Source organism: Piliocolobus tephrosceles, chromosome 1, assembly GCF_002776525.5.
Source record: "Piliocolobus tephrosceles isolate RC106 chromosome 1, ASM277652v3, whole genome shotgun sequence".
Classification (NCBI taxonomy): Eukaryota; Metazoa; Chordata; class Mammalia; order Primates; family Cercopithecidae; genus Piliocolobus; species Piliocolobus tephrosceles.
In genome coordinates this window covers 42,200,231-42,225,592 of record NC_045434.1, presented here as the reverse complement: position 1 = coordinate 42,225,592, position 25,362 = coordinate 42,200,231, and the positions used below count along the sequence as shown (strand labels likewise).

The 25,362-nt window shown below is 40.0% G+C and overlaps 1 long non-coding RNA gene across 1 annotated transcript; it reads left to right on the top strand.

Annotated features, from left to right (window-relative positions):
- The first annotated feature begins 690 nt into the window (after positions 1-690).
- Positions 691-6,191, top strand: LOC111536884. Its single transcript, XR_004228848.1, has 2 exons — positions 691-851; positions 5,894-6,191. It is a non-coding gene; the product is annotated as an uncharacterized LOC111536884 (long non-coding RNA).
- Positions 6,192-25,362: the final 19,171 nt, after the last annotated feature.

Here is a 25,362-nt window from a genome sequence, read left to right as displayed (position 1 = left end):
CTGAACAGCTCACCCTGGCTTTAAAACTGGAAGTCCCACATCCCTGGAAACTTCTCAGTCCTAGGCAAAGGAGGGATGATTGGTCACCCTACTCCCAGTCCACACTGATCATGCAGTAAATCAGTGGCAGAATCAGAACCTTATTTATTTTATTCCTTTATATATTATTATATAGCACATATAATAATAACATATAAAGGACTATAACAATTATACATGTTATATAACATATATTACTAATTACATATGTTGATATGCATGTAATAAAATATACAGAATAGATAACTATATTATAAAGGAATAAAAATATGTATACAGATATATATATAAACAAAATTTACATATGCGTATATATTTTACAGTATATAACTTCTTAAAAGACAACACTGTGAGCAAATTTCACAGAACTAAGTTATTTAACTGTGTAAGAACAACATGGCAATATCCATGGCAAAATTTTAATCTCATTCTTTTCCCCCATGATCCTTCATGCTTTGGAAATGCCTCTGCTGCCTTTTACCACTGTGTGTTCAAGTAATAGGAATAAATGTCTAAAATTAGTCCAAAGAAAACGAGGTTAAGGAAGCATATCTGTTATCTAAAAATAAACTATGAATTCTAACCCCCCCCCACAAATGATCTTAGGATTATCCAATTTTATCAAATATCTCTCTCTCCTCCTTTCTTTAGTGTAAATAACAAGAGCTGCCAATAAATCTACCTCAGAGGACAAAGGGAAAACCAAAACTCTGCCCAGGGAGACCTTACTTTACTAACCAGGTGACCAAATTTCTAAAACATCATTCCTGTAATCCCTGATCAACAGAAAGGAAGCTCTGGAAGCATGAATGGTCAGTACACACATCGTCAACAGGACTCACACACCACAAACTAGTCATTGATCCTTTTGACCCAGTTTCAGAAAATATGTTTACATAGAGACACATATTTTTGCCATTTGCTTTTTGAACAACCAACAGGAAAATCTATCCACATATGTCCATTATGATCCTCTCTAATGAAGACTCTCTTTATGTTGTTTAAACAAAAAGAAATTAATGCATGAGAATGTCAAAGTTCTGAGCTTTAAGTTTCTGTACTCAATATATTGAATAAAAGATATATATGGTATACATTGGAATAGAAGGAGATTAACTCAGTGCATCATCACACACCTAGTTCTGGAGGTGGTATAATCATTGTGTCATGTATGATGGATGCCTGGATAGATCTCAGGATTTTGAAAGTCTCAAGTTAAGCTTCTAGTTTATTCCTCTAAATCTCTAGGGCTTTAAATAAAAACAATCTCTTATATCTTCACTACAAGATTCAAGTGTGAAACGCTTCAGTAGGCCTCTGATTTAAATATGTTTGGTAACTGATTATGTGTCCACATTATCTGAATGTAGGAGATGGATGCTGACACTGCTTTAAAATAACAGGAGGAAAACTGGTTGCCAGTGGGAAAGCCCCTGTGATGGGAATGTCAATTTATTGCAGGCATTTGTGATAAAGAGAAAAGTCAGTCATTTTTCTTAAATGAAAACTAGAGTTAAACACAGTAAATCTGTTGGCAATGGAAATTAATAGTATACCAATTTAAAAGGAACTACACATTTTTTTAAAAGGAAGAAATCTTAGTTTTTAGAGCAGTTTTAGGTTGACAGCAAAATTGAGCAAAAGATACAGAGATTCCCAGAAGGTACAGAGATAATCCCTTCGCCACATATGCACAGCCTCCCCATTGTCAATATCCCCCACCTGAGTGGTACAGTTATGACAATTACGAACCTACACTGATACATCATTATCACTGAAAGACTATAGTTTATATTAGTGTTCACCTCAGAGGTGCACATTCTGTGACTTTTTCCTAATTTATAACGACACGTATGCAACACTACAGTAGCATACAGAGTAGTTTCACTGTCTTAACATGGTGAAACCCCGTCTCTACTAAAAAAATACAAAAAAATCAGCCAGGCGTGGTGGCGGGCGCCTGTAGTCCCAGCTACTCGGGAGGCTGAGGCAGGAGAATGGCGTGAACCCAGGAGGCGGAGCTTGCAGTGAGCCCAGATCGCGCCACTGCACTCCAGCCTGGGCGACAGAGCGAGACTCTGTCTCAAAAAAAAAAAAAAAAAAGAAAGAAAGAAAAAAAAAAATCTTCTGTGCTCCACCTATTCATCTCTTCTCCCTCCCCCTGGCAACCACTGATCATTTACTGTCTCCATAGTTTTGCCATTTCTGGAACGTCATATAGTTGAAAACCTACAGTGTGTAGACTTTGCAGATAGACTTCTTCCATTTGGTGATATGCACTGACATTTTCTCCAGGTCTTTTCGTGGCTTGATAGTCCATTTCTTTGGAACCACACACATGTTTTAAAAATTGACATTCTTCTGTGACTTACAACTGTGGTTTCTGTGGTTAGATGTAGAGACTGAGTTTTACATGTTGGCAGATACATTTTGGAGTAGATAAGCCCTGGGTTTAGAGACAGCAGTCATGGGTTCAAGTTCCAGCTCTGCGATTTACTGGGATGGGAACTAGGAGAAGTCACTTAACCACTGAGGTTAGTAAAGGCTGAACATAAAGAGGCCCAATTGTCCTTGAGGTAACCCAGCTTGAGCTTTCATCCAATAGGGGTACCCCAGAAGGGGTGTGTGACACACTGAGCCAGTCAAACCCTCTGTCTTACAAAGTTGAACCAGCAGATAAATACGTATAAGAAATAGGGAGCCATTAAGTTTGAGGGGATTCAGAAGATAGATCACAGAGTTGCTCTTGAATCCTAAAATAAATTCAGTTCTATCCATATAGTGAAACAAAATGTAGTAAATAAAGTTCATTATTTGAGATAGGAAAGATTTTAACAATAGGGGTCACTCTCATAAGTAATTACATGTGGGAGGGGTAAGATATAAAGTAAGTTATAAAGATATACACACAGAATTAGGCTACGTCTGTAACTCATGATTTAATCTGATCCCACAGGATAATAAATAAAGGTAGCTAAGGAGATACTCCAACATTATTACCCATATTTATCTCTAAGTGTGGATTATGATTATACCATCCTGTGTTTCAGCAGAAAACTGATAAAACTCGTATACTGGGTAATTTGAGGAGAGTGTCTTAAGGAACTGTTTGTGAGGTATGGGTGAAGAATGGTACAGGTTCCTAGGGTCAGCCCCATTAGCAGCCTAGGCCACAAGGGGCTGGAGGAGGGAATGGGTTCCTGAACCTTTAAAGAGAGGGCTGCTGGACAGAGCTGTGCCCTTCAGTCAAGGCACACAGACAGCCAGCTACAACCCCACAAGAAGGAAATCAGGTCCAACTTTACTCACACGGGCAAAACTCCAGCTGAAGTCAGAAGGCAAAGGGGCCTTTGGATGCAGCTCAGCTTCCCCAGGCACTCAGCAAGGTGGAGAAGGATGGGTGCAGAGAGCAGACAGGGTGATCTAACCTTCCTCTTTATTCTTGTCTGAATATTCTACACTTTCTCCAGGGAACATGTAGATCAAGCATGTATTTCATAGCTTTAAGTTATTTTCTCCTTCGGTATTCCATTTTTGTCATTCATTGCAGAGGGCTGGATAAAAAATAAAATAGAGGCGTGGGTCAAAATAAAAGACTGAAAATAAGCAGAAGGGGATGAGAATGAGAAATTCTGGAAAAAGTAACAGAAGTGATTCTGGGGACCAAAAAAAGTCACATTTGGTGGCTAAAGCAAATGGGCCGCCAAGTCTCACTGTCCCAGCTCCACAGTGTGCTGCACATTAAAGACTAACCATAATAGAAATAATAGTCATTTCTAAGGGGATTTTTTCAAACGGACTTCCCTGAGTCTGCTTTGACATACAAATTAGCCTTAAATGAAAACACCATTTCAGAGTTGCCAAGGCCTTTTTCAGCATTCTAAAGTCATTTTGTCTTTTCATGTCTCTGATCTAAATGTATCTGCTTTCAAACCCAAAATGGTATTTTCTGTGCAAGTGTACCAAATTGAGTAGAACCTGCATCTGACAGATCTCACAGATGTGAGTAGTTTCAGTACAAGCAGATGTCAAACCAAGCAAACCACTGTCACTGGATAAGTGCATGAGGTGAACTGAGGATAAATTCTGTGGTCGCCACTTCCTCAGAGCTCAAAGGCTAACACCCAGTTCATCAGAAGGACCCACTGGGCTTCATGGACTCCTATGCTGATCCAGTAGAGGGCAGTGATGGTTCCAGGAGCCTGGCTGGCCCTATGCAAGGACTCCCCAATGAAGGCAGGACTCTAAGGCTTTATTCGAGCAAGACAGACAGAGTCACCTGAGTTTCTTTCTCTCATCACACTGTAGTCTGTGGCTGTTCCCTTAGTAACCCTGCAGCTGCTGCCAGCAGTCATGGCAAAAGGAATTATGACCTTCATCTCCATCTGCAACCCTGAAAACAAAAGCCACAGCACCTATAGCCTCTGCAATATCAGATATATGGCGCAATTGTCTGGTTATAGATTTCAGACCCAAGGCAGCCTCTGAGTGAGGTAGGCAGGGGGCTACTCCTTTAAAGGAGCAGCAAAGGAACCCATAGTTCCCAAAAAGGACATTTAAACCTCATCAAGAAGGGATCTGAAGTAGAAGACCATCATTGCTGATCCTTGAAAGGTCTGGAGCTCTTTAATTAAACAGACCTCCCCCTCACTTGACATTATAGTTAATGCAGGAGAGATGTGCTTAATTATGAACAAGCGAAAGTGTGTTTCACTTGCAAATATCAAATAAGCTGTGGAAATTATTTGCATGGATTATCAGTTGGTAGACACCTCAGAAGATTTCAAGTCTCTAGGAATTTCTAAAATAATTTATTTAAGTTATTTAAGTTACATATTGGGGAAGCACATTATGCAACAGTTTTCCCAGTGCTACTTAACTTTTCTACTAAGGAAAATAACTTTACTTGCATTGCACCATTTATATGCAATCAGGAGTTAGTCTTCCTTTCAATGGCATATAAAAATAGAAAGCATTATAAATGTTAGAGCTAGATGAGACTTTAGATATCACTGTTTTAAATTTGTTAAGCAATGGAACCCTTTTCAAGATAAACCTTATAGGCAACCTCAATATATCCAGAACAGATAAAAATATTCTATTAATATAAGTTTATTTTATAAGTTCACATTTCTGTTAAATATTATGAAGTCAATCACTAAGAACAAGGAAGTGTTTTTAGATGAATGAGATCTGAGTTCATGAATGACTTATAAACATACATCAGTTTTAGAATAGAATTTATTTTGGTATTGTCTTTGCAATGACTTTTGTCAAGGATGACAGTGATTGCCACAGATAAATGACTGTAAATGGTAACAGATGTTTTTTTTTTTTTTTTTTTTTTGAGACGGAGTCTTGCTCTGTCGCCCAGGCTGGAGTGCAGTGGCCGGATCTCAGCTCACTGCAAGCTCCGCCTCCTGGGTTTACGCCATTCTCCTGCCTCAGCCTCCCAAGCCACTGGGACTACAGGCGCCCGCCACGTCGCCCGGCTAGTTTTTTGTATTTTTTAGTAGAGACAGGGTTTCACCGTGTTAGCCAGGATGGTCTCGATCTCCTGACCTCGTGATCCGCCCGTCTCGGCCTCCCAAAGTGCTGGGATTACAGGCTTGAGCCACCGCGCCCGGCGGTAACAGATGTTTTTATAATAGCCTTTCTTGCAACCTTAGGATATTCTTTAAATAAAACAAAGAAGTTTAATTCCAAAATCTGCACTGAAACAAGTTATTAACATTGGCAACATAGTAGTAAGCTGTAGTACCCAAAAAGTTAAAAGATATTTTTAAAAATTGTGGTAGAGACAGATAGCTGTGTCCTTGACAAAAATAAGTTCCTTTTCTCTCTGGGTTCACAGCTCAACCATATTTACCAGCCTTCCTGTGGTCATTTATCTGAGCTCCAGCTAGTGAAATGTGAGTAGAATGGACATGCACCACTTACAGACCTGGCACCTGCAAAGCCCCCACGGCAACCCTCCACCCCTTCGCTCAGCAACTGTACTGCGCTGGAAAGAACTGAGGATCTAGAGGAGGACAGGGCTGTAATATGGAAGGAGCTTGGTTTCTGAAGGACTAATGTAGCAGGCCACCTGCAGAGCGGGAACATCTTTAATAGGTTTGGAATAGCAAGAAATAAACTGGTCTTGTGTTAAACAACTAATTTTTGGGTCTTTGGTACAACAGCTAGCATTATTTACCCCTACTAATTAATATTATAGATATCATGGTTAAGATAAATATGAAAACAACATTTGAATCAAATGTTTGCTGAACCCCTAAAGCACCTGTCCAGAAACCACAGTTTGAAAAAAGAGTTATGTTTGTTTTTGTTTGTTTGAGACAGAGTCTCACTCTGTTGCCCAGGCTGGGATGCAGTGGTGCACTCTCAGCTCACTGCAACCTCCACCTCCTGAGTTCGAGCAATTCTCCTGTCTCAGCCTCCCAAGTAGCTGGGATTACAGGTGTGCACCACCATGCCCGGCTACTTTTTTGTATTTTTAGTAGAGATGGGTTTTCTCCATGTTGGCCAGGCTGGTCTGGAACTCCTAAACTCAGGTGATCTGCCCACCTTGGCCTCCCATAGTGCTGGGATTACAGGTATGAGCCACTGCACCCGGCAGAAAAACCAGTTTTGATCCAAACTTCTACATAGAGGCATGACTTCCTTGCTGCAGGGCAAAGTGAACTCTTACTCAAAGCCACCAAAAAGTTAGTAGGGCTTTCAGCAACTAGTAAGAATAATATGATCAAGATAACTTCTATTTTTTTTTGAGACGAAGTCTTGCTGTCACCCAGGCTGGAGTGCAATGGCGTGATCTCAGCTCACTGCAAACTTCATCTCCTGGGTTCAAGCAATTCTCCTACCTCAGCCTCCCGAGTAGCTGGGATTACAGGCAGCCACCACCACACCCAGCTAATTTTGGCATTTTTAGCAGAGACAGGATTTCACTACGTTGGCCAGGCTGGTCGCAAACTCCTGACCTCAGGTGATCTGCCTGCCTCAGCCTCCCAAAGTGATGGGAGTACAGGTGTGAGGCACTGCTCCCAGTCGATAACTTCTATTTTTATGCAGTAGTGTGAGAGAATTAAGGTACTGGTCCCTCCCAGCTAAAGTCATTATTTCCCTGGCATACTCATTCTCTATGAACCTTAGGGGACTTGGATGCTGCACCCATGGTACCTGAGGGTATGAGATAGAGCATGGTCTCTCTTTTTTTCCAATAAATCCCTACAACAGGAGGCACCTTCTCCGCCATTTTATTCCTAGTGAATTTACCAATTTAAGAGGGGAAGCTGTGGACTAGCAGGAAGACCAGTAAACTCAGTCAGAAATTCCAAATTCAAGCCCCACACCAACTTCTTACTAGTTACATGAACTTAGGCAAATCTCCGAACTTCATCTGCAAAATTAAGAAGTGAGATCATTGAAAATAGTAAATAAACTCAAACGTATGAAAGTTCTTTAAAAAACAAAATAGTATATAAAATATAAAATATTGCAGTTACTGGTGACCCTGAAGAACTTAGCAGTTCTATAGTCATTTCACCAAAGAGGCATTATGATAAAATGTTCCAGTCATGAGATTTAGTATGAGAAGACATAGGTTGGCCTCTTTTTCTGCTTTGAATTTGTGGAATTCTGTTTGGTTGTAAGCGACAGAAAAATATAATGGTGGTTTAGTTCCCTCATGTGTAAAAGTCCTGGGAGACTTCTTAGGGTGGGTATAGCATTCCATAGTGGGGTTCCAGTTAGGGCTGCCAGATAAAACACAGAATACTCAGTAAAATCTGAATTCCAGGTAAACGTTGAGTAACATTTCAACACCAGTATGTCCCATGTAGTATTTATTGGTCATCTTGTGTTTCTTTTTGCTAAATCTGGCAACTGTAGACCAGCCAGGCTTCTTCTTTTAATTTATTCATTCACTTTCCAAGATGGTAGCATTCATATTCCAGAAGGAAAAAATGAAGAGAAAAACACAGTGTACATAAGCACTAGCTTTTAATCAAAGCTCCCCTGGAGCTACCACACTACAATTCTATATGCATCTCAGGGTCCAGAACTTAGTCACATGGCCATGCCTAGTTGCAATGGAGCATGAAAAATGGAGTCATTATTTCGGGCAGCGGCATGCTCACCTAAAAGTTCCATGACTGTGGAAGTAGGAAGGACTTAATGCCGCAGAACAACTGTTAGATTCTAATACAGGCTGTCTTAGTCCATTCTTGCTATTATGACAAAACGCCACAGACTGGGAGCACTCATGACTTAATCACTTCCCCATGGACCCTACCTGTTAATACTATCACATTGGATATTAGGTTCTAACATATGAATTTTGGAGGAACACATCTATTCAAACCATAGCATATACCTCTAATCAAAAGTTTCATTTTGTAAAAATCAGTGTACTGCTTCTCCCAAACACAGTTCACTTATCAAGGCACTTGACTTTCTGAAGACTAAAAATGGAACAATGTATATAGACTTTTGCTTTATTACTAGGTAAACATTTAACTATGCTTTTACTCCTTCACAGATGGGGTGTACAGGCAATACCAATAAAGTCAGGAAACTGCCACTGTGAGGCCTAGCACAGTAGAGCTAGAGATGGGATGGGCAGCTTAGAGGGCTCCTTTATGGAGTAGATAGGACTTGGCCTTGATGATGGGTAGACTTTGCAAAACTGCAGAGTAGTGGGGAGGACATTTGTGGGAGGAGAATGGCTTAAGTAAAGGCATAGAGTTAGAAATAGTCACCACCTATTCAAGGTGTGAGACGCTAATTTGACTGTAACAAAAGAGCTATTACAGAGATTTCAATATTCCCATTATTCCCACTCAGAGCTCTGCCTCTTAACTTAATCATTACATTTCTTATTTTTTCAAATGACTGGTAAGTTGATTTTTAGTGAGCTAAAAGAACAATTTCTTTTAGTTTTGTAATTTTAGCTGAAATATTTCAGCAAATATTTGTTGATCATCTCTGATGAGTTGAGCACTGGGGCTATATAAACCAGTGAGATATTTGTCCAGAAAGACGTGTAAACAATGAAAAGATGATATGGAAGTGCTATAATGGGAATATGTGTAAGCTGCCACCAGAGCTTTGGGGAGTAAGCATCTAACTCTGCTCCTGGGAACTGGGCAAGGCTTTGCAGAGTAAGTGAATTTTCCTTGTACAGTCGTGGAAAAAAAAGAAAAATGGGTCAGGAAAAAATGAAGAGGTGAGCCAGCCTTCCTGGTAGAAACAATCAAAATGCAAAGGCATAAAATTATTGTAGAACAAGGGAAGTTATAGGTGGAATGACAGATCAATGTCAAGGAATGTCAGGAATATAAATGGAAAAGGTTGACTTTGAAGTGCTGTGTGAATACTTCAAGAAATAAACTAAGCTCTGGACATAAAAGCATAAATTTAGAAGACTTGGGCTCAATTTCGGTCTCTGCTAATTACAAAGCTACGTGATCTTGAGGACATATCATTTAATCTTTTTTTTTTTTTTTCCCCCCAAAACAGAGTTTCACTCTATCACCCAGGCTGAAGTGCAGTGGTGCAATCTCGGCTCACTGCAACCTCTGCCTCCCAGGTTCAAGCAATTCTCCTGCCTCAGACTCCTGAGTGGCTGGGATTACAGGTGCCCACCACCATGACAAGCTAATTTTCTGTATTTTTAGTACAGACAGGTTTCACCATATTGGCCAGGCTGCTTGAAATCCTGGTCTCAAGTGATCCGCCTGCCTCGGCCTCCCAAAGTGCTGGGATTATAGGCATGAGTCACCATTCCTGGACCCTCATTTGATCTTTTCTGAACTGTACTTTCCCTACTAGTGAAATGGGAGAGATACCAGTGCTAATTTTGGCTATTATTACTATAATTGTGTGCAACAGAAAACCTTTGGAATTTTTAGGCAGGAGGTGTACATTAGAAAAACATACCTAGAGGCAATGCAGAGCATAAATTGGAAATGCAAACAACTGTAGGAAAGAATAACTCTCATCCTAATGAGAATTTGAACTAAGAACAGGAGTAGGCACAGAAAAAAGAACTGTCTGAAATTAGAATCAACAGGTTTGCCAGACAAGTACTTGAGAGCAGTGAGGAAGACAGTCAAGGATTAACTGAGACTTCCGAGATTATGAGCACAGAGATATTATAGATGAGTCAGTTACAGAAGAGCAGGCCCTGTGAATGTGACCTTATTTGAAGGAAAAAAAGGCTTTGCATATGTTGTTAAATTAAGTATTTTGCCAAGCACAGTGGCTCACACCTGTAATCCTAGCACTTTGGGAGGCCAAGGCAAGCAGATTGCTTGAGTCCAGGAGTTTGAGGACAGCCTGGGCAACACAGTGAAACCCTGCAGATGTGGTGGTGCACACCTATAGTCTCAGCTACTCAGGAGGCTGAGGTTGGAGAATCGCTTGAGCCACTGCAGTGAGCTGAGATCCCACCACTGTACTGTATCCTGGACAACAGAGCAAGATCCTGTCTCAAAAAAAAAAAAAAAAAAAATTTAAGGAATTTAAAATGAGATCATTCTGGTGGATCCATGAGGGCCCTAAATCTAATGACAAATGCCCTTTTAAATGAAATGCAGAGGATTTGACACAGAGAGAAATGGGGAAGGAAAAGAAGGCCACAGGAAGAGAGAGGCAGAGATTGTGCCTATGCTGCTACAAGCCAAGGAACATCTGGAACCACCAGCTGGATGAGGCTTGGAAGAATCTTCCTCTAGAGCCTTTGAAGAGAGTGCAGCCAACACCTTGACTTAGATATTCTGGCCTCCAGAACTGTGAGAGAATGAGTTTCTCTTGTTTTAGGCCACTCAGTTTGTGTTAATGTATTATGGCAACCACAGAACACAAATATACTGATTCATACATATGAACTTTTCACACATTACAATTGTCAAGGTCCTGTTATTATCCCATCTTATAGATGAAGGCAACGAGACACCAAAAACTTAAGAACTTTTCCCCGAGATCACACAGCTAGCTGTTGACAGAGCTGAGATGTTTGTTTCGGCTGTCCTGTCCCAGAGCCTGTGCACCTCAGGATGTGGGGGTGGAGCTACCTGAGAGGTGTCCACGTGGAAGCAGCTAAAAGTATAGAAAGGTAGATCTAACTTTCAGACTTACTGGTATCTCTCATAGTGAAGTGGCTTTATTTATTTATTTATTTGGGATGGGGGTCTCACTAGGTTGCCCAGGCTGGTCACAAACTCCTAGCCTCAAGCAAGGAGTCTGGCCTAATAAGGAGGGTTTAGATGAGCTAAAACCTGTAAATTATTTACACAGTTGCACAGTGTACAGAAAATGCTCAGTGAATCATAATTATCAATATTACTATTACATGTAATTCAAATACAATATTCATATTGTATTTGAAACTGCAAGAGTGGCATTGTTCTTGCCTGATAAGAAGACTTGATTTATTGAAGGGTAGAGAGAGAAAGTTACATCAAAATCAAATCTTAAAATCATAGGAACTATGAAAAATAAAAGGAAAAAATGAATTTGACATTAGTATCCACAGACATAGCTTGAGCTCTCCAAAACAGAATACAAACGTAGTAAGAAGATAATTAAAGAAAAGTCCCTAACATAAGCAATAAAAAAGGGGTGGTAGGCCGGGCGTGGTGGCTCATGCCTGTAATCCCAGGACTCTGGGATGCTGAGGCAGGTGGATCATGAGGTCAAGAGATCAAGACCATCCCTGCCAACATGGTGAAATCCCATTTCTATTAAAAACACACAAAAAAATTGCTGGGTGTGGTGGCACACATCTGTACTCGCAGCTACTGGGGAGGCTGAGGCATGAGAATTGCTTGAACCTGGGAGGCAGAGGCTGCAGTGAGCCAAAATCATGCCTCTCCCACCTGGTGACAGACTGAGACTCTATCTCAAAAAAACAAAAAACAAACAAACAAAAAACAAAAAAAAAGAAGGGGTGGAGAGAAGACAGATCAAACAACGTGGAAGTAAAACAATTATGTAAATTATATAATTATGTAAATAGGTAAAGAGTGTCTTATCTGCTAAAGCAAAGGTCTTGGTATTTGTACTCTAAATATTAAATAATTACACTCAAAAACTTTGAAAAAATAAAATAACAACAATTAACTTGGTACTTAATTAGCTTAGTACGACAATTCGCTCAGTTCAATCTGATTGGAAGTCCACAAGATATAGGCAATGGTAAGACCTGAGACAACTTTTCTTTTAAATTCTTAGGCCCAGGTTGGGCTCACTAGAGTACCCTTGATCATTGCTCTTGTCCTAACTCTAAAGTCAAAAGATGCAACTACTTTGTAGGTTACTTCTGTTTATATACTCTTGCTCTGTCTTATTCATTCACTTAACAAACATTAAGTGCCTACACAGCACTGTCTAAGCCCTGGGAATATACAAATAACTTGGACATAGCCCCTGTCCTCAAGGAGCTGTGTGAGTAAGAGGCAGGCATTGAAAGATGATATGAGAATGTAACAGCACAGTATAGAGTAATGCTCTGGATATTAATGGAAGTAGAAAGGAGGAAATCTGGACACATCTAACAAAGGGGATTCAGAGTAGGTTCAGTCCATTTGGGCTGCTCTCACAAAATGCCATAAACTGGATACCTTACAAACAACAGAAATTTATTTCTCATACTTTGTGGGCTAGGAAGTCCAAGATCAAGGCATCAGCAGATTCAGCAATTGGTAAAGGCTTTCTGGTTCACAGATGGTACCTTCTGGCTGTCCTCACAAGATGGAGGGCAAGTGGTCTCTCTCGGGCCTCATTTGTAAGGACGCTAATCTTATTCATGAGGGCTCCACCCTCTCTCACCTCCCACAGTCCCAATCTCCTAATACAATCATCTTAGAGGTTAGGAGTCCAGTGTATGAATCTGGGGGAGACGCAAACATCCAGATCACAGCAGGCTCCCTGGAGGGCATGCTCCCTGGGTCGGCATAAGTAAAGGCACAAAGGTGAAAGACCACAGGACAGTTGCGGAAACTTCACATCTCAGTGCTGTTGTCATATCAAAAAATCCAACTGAACAGGTAAGTTGAGGTCAGATTACAGACCTTTCATGTCTTAATGCTTTTAGGTTTTATCAACTTCTTCCTAGCCCCTTGACTTGCTTCCTTCATGCCTAGACTGGTAGATTTCAGCCAAGAAGCATTTATTTTGTTCTTTCTAATGAAGAAGTTTTTGTCCTTCAGATCAACCACTGGGAGCCGGGGGATCTTGCTTCTCCTGCCATAATCTTACCCCACCCACCTCTGAGGGCACACGCTGGCCTTGATGCAATGAGAACCAGAGCACAGGGAAACAGCTGGAGGCAGAGGATCATGAGGAAGCAATTCAGTAGACACGCCGGAGACTCCTCCCATGCCAGGGGTCATCCACAGCCCCTCAGAGCATGGTAGAGAAGGTTCCACTCCAATCTGTGTTTCTGAGATAACTTTAGCTGAGAAAAAAAAATCAGTACAATCCTGTTTTTCTCATTTCTCAGATCTCTGTGACATAAAGGGACAGGGGTCTATTTAATTTTAGTCATTGCTGTTTCTTTCCTATAAGATTAGAAAAATCTTTAATCAAGACAAATTATATACATTAAATATGTGCAATGTTTTAGGCATACAATTATACCTCAATAAAGCTGATAAGAAAAAAAAAAAGAGTTGCATGGATATACTACTAGCCATCTCAGCAAGAGACTGTTCCAACTCAGGGCTCTCCTGTGGCCATTTCTTGGATCAGCCTCTGGTTTTCCACTACAGGTTCTGCCTTAACTATTTTTTTCTGGTTAAAACCATAATGACAGACTGAAGCCCTCACCCCCCCACCCCACCACCTCCTAGTCCTATCCGTACTTAAGATTTATATCTAAAAAGTGTTTCAGAGGAAAGAAAACGGAAGAACAACCGAACCACCCACATGAACACAGCACTTCTCAGCTATCCCATCTCAGAAATAAAGCACCATTGACGGAGCTCACTTGGGAACATCCAAATATTTACTGAAAGAAAATGATTCTGCATATCAAGAGGTGGAAGAAATGCCTAGGAGAGCAGATTCTGATGAGATTTGCTGCTGTGTGCACTGGCAAAAACAACTTAACCAGACAAACACCAGTCTATAAATAATGGCCGTTACTCCCAGGAAAGTGGTGTTCCTGTAGAAGCAATGGTTTTCTTTTTTCTTTTTCTTTCTTTCTTTTCTTTTTGCTACCGTTATTTACCAAGAGACTTGGTATTTAAAAAAGAAATGAGAAGGTAAATTGATCAGGGACCATTATGGGAATAGCTGCTCTGAACCCAGCCTTGAAGACAGGTCCTTGGAATCCAGCACTTCCCCCTGTTAAAACACCATTTCCAGTACCAAAAAGAAAAAAAAGTGTGCAATTTTATGCAGCAAAAAAAAATGCTGTTGTGATAGGAAACACTAATTAGATGTCTGGAGTGAGGGGGCTGCAGGGGGATTCTGTTGCAAATTTCATAAAGGAATTTTATATACTCAATGTGTGAGTATACTGTAATACAGAAGGAGGCAAGAAAGTGAAATCACTAGATGCCATCAGAAAAATAATTTGTAAATATTTGCTTTTTGATAAAGCTAAATGCTCTTTTTAAAAATAAAGTTGTTCCTTGGTGGTATAAATAATTAGAACACAAAATAAAGGCATCCGCAGAGAACAGACGTTTTAAATGCTAATCAAAAAAGCGATTTCCATGTAATACGAAAACTAACATTGAGAAGAAAGAAGAGAAAGGACAAAATACAGATGAAAAATTTTCCTTGAAATATTGAGGGAAAAGTCTTTTAATGTAGTTTCTGTAAAATACAAATATATTTTACAAATACTTCTCATCATTGATAAAATCATAGGTACGTTTAGAGAACATATTAACATATCGATAGCCAGTTTGCATTTGGGAAAGTCTGATTTCCCAAAAGGAGAATCACGTCCACCCAAAGTCTCACAACTTGTTTTTTTCCCCCTTTTAACCTTGAATATCCCACTTTACAAAATGAAAACAGACTGTACGACACAAGAGCAATATATCCAGGATCCCAACACAAGGTAATTAAAGGCCTAAGGAAATCGAACTGTGGTCAGCAGCTTTTTGTTATATTTATCTAATTATCCAACAGTCTGTCTTCATAAATGGCACTTTGTTAATTCAACGAATATATACTGAGCACTCACTATATGTAAGGTGGTAAGGTGCTCTTCTAGGCACTAAGGTTAGGGCAGCAAAGAAAATCTACATGTCCCTTTTCTCCCAGAGTTTACAACCTAAACTAGAGGCAGGACTGCAGAGAAAGAAGAGACATGTTTCCTAGTTGGAGACACTATTGGCATTTGAGATCAAAATCCTTGATGATCAAAATCTCTAAAGTTGGCTAGGTGCGGTGACTCACGCCTATAATTCCACCACTTTGGGAGGCTGAGGCAGTGGATCACTTGAGTCCAGGAGTTTGAGACCAGCCTGGGCAACATGGCAAAACCCCATCTCTACAAAAAATACAAAAATTAGCCAGCCATGGTGCAGTGAGCCTGTAGTCCCAGCTACTTGGGAAGCTAAGGTGGGAGGATCACTTGAGCCCAGGAGGGCGAGGCTGCAGTGAGCCAAGATCGCACCACTGTACTCCAGCCTGGGTGACAGAGACCCTATCTCAACACACACACACACACACACACACACACACACACACACACCCCAAAGTCTAACGTCTAAAATCCTGAAAATCACAATCGCATCATATTGCATTATGTTAGGTGAAACTATTACCTCGTTATTATCTCTTTTAGAAATTAAGTATGGTTTAAGGAGATGTGTATGGGCGCCAAGTTGACGAGGGGTGGGTTTGTGGATTTAATTTTAGCTTGTCAATTTGACTGGATTCAAGAATACTTAGAAACCTGGTAAAGCATTATTTTGGGTATGTGTAGGAGGGTGTTTCCAGCAGAAACTAGAGTGTGAGTCTAGTGAATAAAGTAGGGAGGATTGGCCCTTACTGTTGGTGGGTATCATCCAATAGGCTGAGGGCCTGGAGAGAAAACAGAAGGTGAATTAATGTCTCTCTGAGAGCTGGCACAGACTTTTCTTCTGCTACCTTGGACATCAGAACTCCAGGCTCCCTGGCCTTTGAATTGCAGGACTGACACCAGTGGCACCCAGGTTCTGAGTCTGTTAGCTTCAGACTGAGAGTCACACCAGCGGCTTCCCTGGTTCTGAGGCCCTTGGACTTAGACTGAGCCATGCAACCAGCATCCAAAGGTCTCTAGCTTGCAGATGCCCTGTCATGGCACTCTTCAGCTTTCATAATTGCATGAACCAATTCTCCTAATAAATATCCTCTAGTATATCTATATACATATGCTATTAATTCTCTCTTTTTAGAGAATCCTAACTAATACAGATTTGGTATTGGGGAAACCAAATATCTTTCCTTCTTACTATATTCCTTATAACACAATGGTAGAGATCTGTGAAATTGTTCCCTTGGAAAAATAAAAAAAGGCTGTGATAACTTAACTATATGAGGCTACTTAACAGTAAAAGATAAAAGTTTAAAAGCTAATTATTATGGGTGTTTTGAAAGCAGAAAATGGCTTAATTCCAACGGTCAAGCAATAGCCATAGTTTCTAATGGACAGCATGTACTTAACAAAATTTGTAGGCCACAACCACTCTCCAAATACAAGCGCAGCAATTGTTTCAAAGATCATAGAGGTGAAAAACACAAGAAATCTCTTCTGCCAAATTATTCAGTCATGTATGACTTCTGTGTCTTCACACATAGTGTAATGCTTGCTTTCAAAAACACTGTTATTCAGTGAATAAAAAGAATTTGGCAAGCTCAGTAACTTTCTGAACCAAACACACTGGCTGATTTTGAGGTTCCTTCAGTGTTACAAAGCGCATTAAATGGTGAACTATTCTTTTTTTTTCTTTTCTTTTCTTTTTGTTGGTGAACTATTCTTGATTAGGCATTTGACTGCTGAAGAAAACAGATTTTTTTTTTTTTTTTTTTAATATTTACCACTAAATCTAACATAGAAAAACTAACACATGCTTCATTTTGGCTAGTGGATGTCACTTTCTTTTTTCTTCCACAACGATTATCTCAGGTAAGATGGCACTTTCAAAACTGTCCATACTGTTTGTTTGTTTTTTTTTATCAGGTATCCACACAATTCATGCCCCTGATGGATCTGAAATATCCTGAACTTATCTGCTCATTTATTTATTAATGACTGGAAAGAGTGAAGTGCTTTATAAATGCTGATTTGAAAACTTTGTGGCTTCCTCCTTGCTTCTTTGTCTTGGATCAGTCACTCTGGAGGAAGCCAGATGATGTCATGAGGATGCTCTAGCAGTCCTATGGAGAGCTCCACATGGTGAGGAACTGAGGCCACCTGCCAACATGAGCCACCTTGGAGGCAGATCCTCCAGTCCCAGTCAAGCCTTCAGATGACAGCAGCCTACGCTGACATCTTCAGTCAAACTTCATGAGACACCCTGAGCCAGAATCCCCTAGCTGAGCCACTCCCAGATTTAGACTGCTAGAAAACATGAGCTAAAAATGTCTGTTGTTTTAAGCTGCTAAATTTGGAGTAATTTGTTTCTCAGCAATGGGTAACTAATATAAGTGTGTACTTTGATCACTATGGTCTAAATAGAAACCTAATCTTCCAAATTTGTTTTCAACCTTCCATATTGCAAATCAGAGTGACCCAGGTGTCAGCAGCAGCTCCTGTCTTTAGGATATCTCGACATAATTGTCTCTACTCAGAGCTTAGCCAGCTCCACAGCTGTGAATTGTGAACTCTATCCTGTGGCATCATCCTGAATACAAAGTACTTCCCTGTCTTCTAGACTTCTGTTTCCACCTAACCAGAGATTATCAAGGCATTCTTTGCAAATAAATACAATGTTCTCCTTCATAGGAACTGAGGTAAGTACAACTGTCTCCATCTCATTGTTCAATATCTTATTGGATTTCAATGCATAGATTTATAACCTCTGAATCAGACTACTATCAACATATCCCAAAGTACCAGACCCATTTAGTGGAACAACACCCTGTGCCACCAATTGTTAGTATGTGTGATGAGCAGCTTCTAAGACAGCTCCCCCAATTCCCAGTTCCTGGTATTCATGTCCCTAAACAATTTCCTCCCTTTAAATGTGGGTTGGGCCTAGGAACTTTCTTCTAACAAACAGACTGTGGTGAACGTGATGGGATGTCACTTCTGAGATGAGATTAGAAAAAGACTCGGGCTTCTCCCTTGTTCTTTATGATGACAGCCAGATGCCATGTTGTGAGATGCCCTGTGAAAAGGCCCATTTGCCAGCGAACCAAGGGAAACCTGCAGCTAACAGCCACTGAACTAATGAGGCCCTCAGCCCAACAGTCACAAGGAACTAAATCCTGCCAACAACCATATGAGTGAATTTAGAAGAGGATCTTCCCCGATTGAGCTTTGAGGGAACCACAGCCCTGGTCACCACCTTGGGTGTAGCCTTATGGGAAACCCTGAGCCACAGAACCCAGCTAAGCCACACCCAGTTTCTGATCCACAAAAATGTGAGATAGTAAATGTTTGTTCTTTAAGCTGCTACATTTGGGGGTAATTTATTACACAATTGATAAGTAATATAATGTGGGAAAAGAATTAGCTATAAAACATAAATTGTAAAGTGCATGACAGTCAAGTGTTTCTAGAGCATATTCAGCACTGTTAACACAAAACACTAAACAATATTTGACCAAGACCTAATAACACCAAATCATAGATTATGGGATGCAAATTTATCTTGACATGTGAATTTTCTCTGTGATAAGTTTTCCCAGATTCATCTTTATTGTCTTCATAATTCATAAGAATTGTGCATGGGAATATAAACACAGCTATAGAGTATTAAAATGTTTTTAAAAAATATTAAGTAGAAACATATCTGGCATGTACAAAGCTTCTGATCTCCTTTCTTAGAGTTTATGAATTCACTACCTACCACATGGTGGATGAGCATTTGTCATACTTCAATACGTATGGGAAAGTAAATTTGGAAAGCCATTCATCAGCACAATTTGTTTTAAACCCCTGAATTGAAAAAGGAGAACAGTATCTGAGTTTTGAGTTTTTCTCTCTCTCTAAATTGGCATTTCTCTAAGTATACAAGCTATTTAGGAGTGGTATATATTTTTTTTAAAAGGTTCCATTGTCAAATAAGTTTGAGAAAAGCTAGGTGAAATTAAACTAAAATAGGCTTATTTTTTGCACAACATCGCTAAGCCTTTTCTCCCCTCAGTGTACCTGCTGCTGGGTCACCTAAGCCTTTGCTGTGTAAATAAGTATTGTGAAGCTCTAAAATGATGGTGTGTTCTACGGTGTTTTTTAAATCTTATTTGGTTGAATGACTGATGCTTCTTCTCCAGGAACATTCCCTGAAATCACAGTTTGGCAAAACTGTTGAAAATTAAGAGCTTAACTGAAAACTTACATCTGAATGTTGCCCTCAGCTGTTTCCTATTAGAAGATTCCATTCCTCAGATGTTATCAAAGTCACCCCTAAACTTCCTTCATGGGCTGAACTTTATTAGGTAAGAAGCTAGAGCTACACACTTAAACAGGTTTAATATTCCCCACCAGTAGTGGGTTTAGCTTCATTCATAATTGCAACAGACAACATTAGTAACCACATCTGTTCTTAAAATAGGGTTAATAAATTATAATAGTAAACCCACAGTAAATGTTAACTATGTGCCAGGCATTATTGTGACCCCCTCCCCCAAATAATCTGCACTGACAGACGGAAGAGTTGACACCCAGGAAGGTTAAAGGAAACCGTGTTTAAATACCACCACCAATATCTGTGTACCATGTCTTCATGCCAGGGGAGGACTATTATAATATGGATATTGCCTGCATTGGTTCAACAATTCAATGCAAACTATTTTACGAAAGAACAAGCACAAATTAATCTTATACTCTATTAAAATTCATCTCAGTTTGCTGCTGAATTTTTCCCTATTGATTATTATGTTGTAACACAGAAACAATATTGACATAATATTCTCATGACAAATATTAATGCACCAAGGATTATATAGTCAATACCAAGATACAACAAATTAATATTCCATTAGTATTTTTTAACATCTTTTGAACTAAATTGGCTATAAAATTCACAAGCTTTACAATTTTAAAGTGAGTTTTTTTCCTAGGAGCATCTATAATTCTAGTGAATATACATTGAATTTATATGTAACGCCAACCAGCAAGAACTCTTACAACTGCCTCCTTTGACTCTTGTTAATGCCTGTAAATCCACATATGTTTTGCACCATGAACATTAATGCATAGAGACTACATGTGTTTTTACAATTATTTGTTGACTTTTGAGAGGAAAAAGTTTTAACTTTTAAAAATTATGCCACTTAGAAAATTTTTCTAGTTGTTAAACTTTTAATTGAATATCATAAAGGTTCTATAATTGATAGCAAAACAGATCAGATACTCATTGTTTAATCTAGAAGAGACCCAACTGTATCTGAAAGTTTTATCATATGTTGACCGGGTGTGGTGGTTCACACTTGTAATCCCAGCACTTCAGGAGGGTTGGGCAGGCAGATCACCTAAGGTCAGGAATTCAAGACCAGCCTGGCCAAGATGGTGAAACCCCACCTCTACTAAATATACAAAAATTAGCCAGGCATGATGGCAGATGCCTGTAATCCCAGCTATTTGAGAGGCTGTGGCAGGAGAGCTTGAACCCAGGAGGCGGAGGTTGCAGTGAGTCGAGATTGTGTCACTGCACTCCAGCCTGAACAACAGAGTGAGACTCAGTTTCAAAAAATTAAATAAAAATTTAAAAGTTTTATCATATGCTATATGCTTTGTCTTATAAGTAGATTACACACACAAACACAGACACACACAGAAGTAGAAATTCTTTGGAGAGGAGTAGAAAGGCTATATGGAACCTGCCTTTTGCCATTAAACCACAGACATAGTAAAAAGAGTTAGATCTGTGTTCAAATTCCACCTCTATGTGTTTTATTTTAGAGTAGTTCCTTAACCTCTCTGAATTATCTATGAATTGATGGAGAGCAGAGTGATAATGCAAGGAGTAGAGACAATACATATATGCCTAGCACACAGTTCGCACTTGACAAAGTCCTGGAAACACCATCATTATTCAGTTTAAAAGGCAAATGCTAAACCTTGTATTTTCTAAACCCTCGGTGAATCTGTCTTAATACAAAGAGAAGGAAGTCCCAACTGGTGAGTGATCAAATATATGGAACGTGCTTGATATGACACAGTGAACCTTAAGAGACTTGCCCCCATAGTTTAGGGAAAAATAATTAGCCATTTAGGCATCTAATCCTTAAAGCGGGCATTAGAAGGTAGGAGGAGGAGAGAATATCAGTAGGTTTGGGGATGGGGCTGCAGAGAAGGTAAAGAAAAGGAACCTGAGAGTGGACTGTCTTGTGAACTGGGCTACCACACTGACTTGTCTGTATCTGTCTCTGCTGCTAGCTCCAGAGCAACACAAGATGCTGGGACTGTGCCTTCTTTATCTTCTGTTGGCCACAGTACCTAACACAGACCTTTAAACATGGTGCTCAGTAAAATGTCAGATGAGTGGGAAGAAAGAATGAAAAAAGGTGAAGAGAGGCTGGAGAGAAAGGCAGAAGAAAGAAGTGGGCAGATGAGAAGCAAGAAGAGGTAAGGAAGAAGACGATAAGGAATTGGTTACTCTCTCAAATGAGAACCAGAAATTTCTACTCTGTAAACATTGCTCACATCTATGTTTTTGTGAATTTTTAAAAACTTTTTTTCTCATTTAATGGGTAACAGTTCTTTTTTTTTTTTTTTTTTTTTTTTTTGAGATGGAGTCTCGCTCTGTTGCCCGGGCTGGAGTGCAGTGGCCGGATCTCAGCTCACTGCAAGCTCCGCCTCCCGGGTTTACGCCATTCTCCTGCCTCAGCCTCCGGAGTAGCTGGGACTACAGGTGCCCGTCACCTCACCCGGCTAGTTTTTTGTATTTTTAGTAGAGACGGGGTTTCACTGTGTTAGCCAGGATGGTCTCGATCTCCTGACCTCGTGATCCACCCGTCTCGGCCTCCCAAAGTGCTGGGATTACAGGCTTGAGCCACCGCGCCCGGCTAATGGGTAACAGTTCTTTCATTCAATAAAACTAAGACCAAGAAAGCTCTACATAGTTGAAAGTATTGGAAGTAGAGTTATTTGATGGTGATGGCAGCTACACCAGTTCCCAAGGGTGGACTGGGACAGTGAGATGGGGGAACCAGAGAGCCATCCCATTAAATGACCCTCTGTGATGGCTAATCCTTCCCACTAACTCACACCAGCCAATCTAATTACAGCCTGCTTACATGAAGGGCACAACCAAATCTTATCTATTCCTCCATGTAATCCCTCTGAAAGTCATTTCTGAGCTTCAACCTTTTTGGCTATACCCACTGGATTCTGAGATTCTGAGTTCTTTCCTTTCAACTTCATTTCATACATAGCTGTAAAACCTTTTGCTGCTATCCTTCCTGCTTCAGAATGTTCATTAAGTCCTTTGTCCTCGCTTCCTTACCTGTCACACAAAATTTAAGTTGGGGAGATTAGTTTTGATCATAGTACTAAAGAAACTAAGGCCAAAGGTTAAATACCAGAAAAAGCTTATAAATTCCTGAACTCACAAACCTTAGAGCATGAAAAGAATTCTAACAATGACTTTAGCACAAACCTCTTATTTTCCAGAGGAGATTATTAAGGCCTGGAAAGATCAAGTTTGCACTGAAAAAAAAAAAAAAAAAAAAAAAAAAAGCATGTATACATGGCCACAAAATTGATTTTAATCTTAGGCAATCATCTTGAAAATGCCTGTTTTGTATTTCCAAAAGTCAGGTAAGAATGAGGATTACATCACATAACCATCACCTTCCTAGAGGAGGCTGGGAAACCTCAAAGCTCTTAAAATTCTCTTCCTCTAATTGCCAGTCCCCTTCCCACTGAAGTATGTGTCCTAATCCTTAGCCTCAATTTGCATTTCTTACTTTTGTCAACTGAATGTTGAGGAGAGAAAGACCAGAGAAAGATCTCAGATAGTATGTGTACTATAGAAGTGAGATACAAGGATTCTGGAGACAGATGGTGCTGGAGTTTTACCTCTTAGCTGCCTCCCAGCCCTTACTTTGGGCAAGTTTCTTAACCCCTCTAAGCCTAAGTTTCATAGCTGGAAAAATGAGGACAATACTAGGTCCTACACTGTAGAGTTTTTGAGAGGGTGACTGAGCAACCCTGAACCAGTCTTCCACTATAACCACATAGGACCTTGTTTGTAACATGTGGCACAGCCTAGTTGTCCCATTTCCCACGGTGAGTTTCTTCCTGGATGGGAGAGATCTGGTCTTCTTTCCTAACCAATGACTTCAGTTAGGACTGCCTCAGTTCATCAGAGATGCTCTAACATTAAACCTCAAAAGGGAAGAAATTAGGGTCTCAATCACTTTTATTCCCATAAGCTTCTTAGCACCTTGTGGAAATATGCTTTCACTCTCCCCACCCTACACGCACTAACCAGCAACCTCATACATCAAGGGCATAGGGAGTTACCATTGTCTGGCCAAACAATATCTTATTCTGCTGCTATAATTCATCTTTATTTCATGTACTTTCTTCACCCGTATGCCATATTTTCCTATAGCATGGATAGTAAGAATTTGATTCTTTCATATTCAATCACATATTCTTTTTGTTTGTTAAGCATTTGTTTACATGAGTGTTTTTATATTGCTACATAAATAGGCATGTCTCTCAATATACATTAACATTTCTGAAAAGAGCCAGATATTCTCCCCAGAAAAGGATCTGAGTCAAGCTGATCTGATACGTCCAACACCAGAAACACACTTTTAAATAGCAGTTATTCTTTCTATGAGTGTTCCCACATTTCTTCTTATTGGGCAACCAACCCCATCAAAATGATAATATCATTTATTAGGTTACTATTATGTCCTAAGCATTTTTTCAAGTGTTACTTTATTTATTCTTCAAATAATCTTAATTTTAATAGATCAGCACCATTATTCCTATTTTTCAAATAAGGAAACTGAGGTACAATGGGGTAATGTCATCGGCAAAAACGTCACTCAGCTAGCAGACAATGGAGCCAGGATTTAAAACAAATCTATATGGAAATGTCAGAGGCATTTGAACCAGAACAACTCCATCTTGAATAGGAGCTCAGTAAATTAAGACCAAGACCTACTGGGCAGCCGCGTTTTCAGATGGTTCGGCATTCTCAGTCACAGGATGAGATAGGAGGTTGGCACAAGATACAGGTCAGAAGACCTTGCTAATAAAACAGTTGCAGTGCAGAAGACAGCTAAAACCTACCAAAATCAAGATGGTGATGAGAGTGATCTCTGGTCCTCCTCACAGCTACGCTCCCACCAGCGTCATGACAGTTTACAAATGCCGTGGCAAAGTTTGGAAGTTACCCTATATGGCCTAAAAAGGGGAGGCATGAATAATCCACTCCTTGTTTAGCATATCATCAAGAAATAAACATAAAAATGGGCCCAGCAGCACTCAGGGCTACTCTGTCTATGGAGTAGCCATTCTTTTATTCCTCTACTTTCTTAATAAACTTGCTTTCACTTTATGGACTTGTCCTGAATTCTTGCTTGCATCTGGATCAAGACCATTTTTTGGTAACAATTCTATAACTCATGCCTACATCATCTTAATTTACAGAATTCTCCATAAATGAAATATAAGCCAATGGCTTAAAACGTATATTAGTCCGTTCTCACACTGTTGTAAAGAACTAGCTGAGACTGGGTAATTCATGAAGAAAATAGGTTTAATTGACTCACCGTTCCAAAGACTGTACAGGAAGCATGGCTGCGAGGTCTCAGGAAAGGTACAGTCATGGTGGAAGGCAAAAGGATAGTAAGCATGTCTTACACGGTGAAGCAGGAGAGACAGAGAGTGAAGGGGGAAGTGCCACGCACTTTTCAACCACCAGATCTCATGAGAACTCACTATCACAAGAACAGCAAGGGGGAAATCTGCCCCTATGATAGAATCACCTGCCATCAGGCCCTTCCCCAACATTGGGGATTACAATTCAACATGAGGTTTGGGTGGGGACACAGACCCAAACCCTATCAAAAGGCAACTATGGCAGAAAGTTTTAGCCTACGACTCAGAAACTCAATAGCTGTTTGGTGGCAGAGAGGGTGTGGAGCAAAGGCCCAAGGAAGTGAGTCATGTGTAGGGGACACACTCAC